This window comes from Sinocyclocheilus rhinocerous, unplaced genomic scaffold (genome assembly GCF_001515625.1).
Source record: "Sinocyclocheilus rhinocerous isolate Xijiao unplaced genomic scaffold, SAMN03320098_v1.1 scaffold2531, whole genome shotgun sequence".
Taxonomy (NCBI): domain Eukaryota; kingdom Metazoa; phylum Chordata; class Actinopteri; order Cypriniformes; family Cyprinidae; genus Sinocyclocheilus; species Sinocyclocheilus rhinocerous.
In genome coordinates, this window is record NW_015661073.1 from 212929 (window position 1) to 216406 (window position 3478).

Below are 3478 nucleotides of genomic sequence, written 5' to 3' on the forward strand. Positions count from 1 at the left end.
TGATTCGCGCTCCGAATTCCCGTTCTGAATCAAATGATTCACAATTCGCGCTCAGAAGTCCCGTATCTTATTATCTATTCATCAGACAATAATTACACAATTTTTATTATGTAAAACCAACATTACAGCAGCATCAATTATTAACATAATATAAATGACTAATCAATGAATGAATCAATAAAATGAGTATATAAATGGCTAAAAATTATTATTATAGGCCTAAATGATTATGATTAAAAGGAATAGGCTAATAAAATGATTAAATGATGAATAATTATGAATGAATGAATAATAAATGACTATAAAAGAAAGAAAGTAAAACAACACAAATGTATAGTTACTCTCTTGAAGCAAAACTTCACTATAGTAACGAACACAACCTTCACGTGCGTCTGACTAACAGTTAAACCAGTGTTTTTTTTTATTATTTTGTGGATATTTCAGCAAACAGTTTGCTTTGTGCATTCAGCTGAAAAGCATCAAGTTAAAGAGAGTATCATTCAGCTTCAACACTTCTGCTCCCTCATCTGTTCTTACTCCACACATCTATTAAATGTCAATGGTATGTAGTAATATCAATGGTATGAGCTATTTCAGATGCGGCCGAAATTACAACAACAGTGGTTACATTATACTTATATTTAATTGTTTGTTCAAAATGATTGCTAGGGACAATTTAGTAGTGGCTGATATTGGTAGGGACATATCGGTCTAAACTCTACACCCTTGTTTAATTTCCCCAGTGGGTTAAAGGTTTGAAATATTGCATAAATTACATTTGACTGAAATGCTTGTATTGAAATATTCTGCATTCAGCCCATGATAAAACTGAGCTAGATGTTTGTTTTGTGAAGGACGGCCACTGGTAGGAAGCCTTTGAGCTGTGTTTATGATCAATGTGCATATAACAGTAACTGTAAAATATGTGTTTTAGGTATGGAAATGACATATTTTGAGTTTGGATATTTGGGATATGGCCATTGCCCTACTTTGGGCTGTTTTTGACTGGTATGAGCTAGTTTGTCACGCATAATAACACTGCTTAGGCCTCTGCTTAACACTGCTCAAAGAAGCATTTCTAAGCAACGTTTAAATAACATTATAATCACAAGAATAAAAAATATCTGGTTCCTTAGAATGTTAAAAGTAAACATTTAAATGACGTTACATTTTGGGTGGAAATAGAATTAGTAGAACGCTGTAAGAAACATTTTGTAACCTTTAAATAAGGTTCTAAATCACAACAGGAAATCGTCGAAACAATGTTTCCCACAATGCTTTCATAAGCTAAATGTGCTTGCTGTGGTTTCACGCGCTTCAGTTCATGTGATACTCAGCTCATCTTTGACTCCAGCAGCATCAGATCTGGAGGCCGTTGTGTTTGTTGATGCTCGAGCAGATCTCAGCTGCTGATTTTACGGCTCTCCGTGCAACGTGGCAGTGAAAACTCAAACCCCACAGAGAGTGTTTGCTGATCGAACACCACGTGCGTCTCTGTTGCACAATTCATAAATACGTTGACATCTCAGATATGGCAGAAGCTCATTCCAGCGGTCGGCAGCTGCTTCATGATCTCTGTCATTTAGACGCAGTGAGAACAAAGACAGGTTTGGCTTCAGGACGGCTGCTTTTACGAAATCACACGGGACGTAAATCAACACGTGAAGGAAAAACATCCCGCTCTTTTAAGAAACTCTCACTGCCGGTGAGCAGAAGGTCAAACAGGTCATGGATAAACAAAGCTTAATAATGAAAGAGAAAATATAGTGAATATTGCATTATATTTATTTATTCTAAATAATAATGTGTTCAAATAACAGCAGCAGGCTGAAGGATGAAATGAGAAAATAAAGTAGGACAGATTTTATTTCTAATTAACAGCGAGCGTAAAGTGTGTGAGCAGTGCTGTTACTCATTTCACACACAGCCAATAACAAATGAGCTCATTTGCATAAACGATTTAAAGACACAGCAGCAAAAAATGTCCTGTTTAGTAAAAAAACTGATATGAAACTCAGGGGAAAAAAGACAAGAATGGTAATAAAAATCATATGACATGATGCTTTAAATCAGTGTTTCTCAAGCAGGGCCTCAAGTTGACTTAAAATGATTCAAACAGGGCAAATCGATCAAAACTAAAAAAAAATAAAAAATTTGAGATATTTCTTATTTTAATTCAAAAATGTGTGGTGAGATAAAAAGTGTGGTGAGACTTTTTTCAATTATTTTTACTCCATGGTTGAAAAACAAAACAAAACAGAATTGTGAGATAAAAACACAGAGAAAAAAAAGTTTTTCTCAGAATTGTGAGAAAAATAGTCCAAATTTTGAGATAAAAAGTCGCAATTACCTTTATTTTTATCCCGTGGCAGAAATGGGCTTTCATATATAGCAGCACATGATTCAGCTGTTGCAGAAAACACATAAACGGCCTATAATACAGTTTGAATCAGAAGACAGCGTTATTTACAGTGTGACAACATGCCCCACATTAGAGCTCGACGAGTGTTAAATAATCAAGAACATACAGAAAATATTTCTGAAAGACTTTCAACAACAAACCCACCCTGCAGTGAACAGTGTGACAACATGCCCCGCTCTCCTGTGGCACTGCATTCTGGGAGACGAGACCTGAAACAGAAGTGCACGGCATTATTATAATCAAACACAACAATGGTAATAAAAATCATATGAGCCTTTAAATCAGTGGTTCTCGAGCAGGGCCTAAAGATGATTTAATACAAGACAAATCAAACACAACTAAACAAAAAAATCTAGATACTTCTTACTTGAATTCACCTCCTCAACAACTGTTTTTTGCTTGTGAAGAACCAGGATCCTTGGTTATATGGTTTAAAACGCATGATTTCAGTGCGATAAACATGATAATCAGAACCAAAACAGATGTTTTTAGCAGGTCCGAGCTGTAGTGGTGCAGCTCTATTCTGGAAAAGGGGGCGGGGAGCAGCAGCTCATTTGCATTTAAAGAGACAGGCACAAAAAACAGCGTGTTTCTGCTTCCACTCAAAATGGGTATTTTCAAAATGATATAATAAATGATCTGTGTGGTATTTTGAGCTGAAACTTCACAGACACATTCTGGGGACACCAGAGACTTATATTACATGTTGTAAAAAGGGGCATAATATGTCTCCTTTAAAACAAATACACATATTACTAGTTATTTTACTAGTTCAGAAACTATATATATATATATATACACACACAATGTTGTGGGTAACGCATTACAAGTAATGTGATTTTTAAGTAACTAGTAAAGTAACACATTACTTTTAAATTTACAAGAAAATATCTGAGCAACTTTTTCAAATAATTAACTCCAGTTCCTTAGTTTTCTCGTGAAAGGACCTTTAAAGTTACCTTTAAAGTTGCCAAAATAACATTTGGCTTTTTTTAAAAATTAAAAACAAATCAGCAAGTCCAGCCCAGGTGCACAAAAAGTAAAAAAATGCGTTAC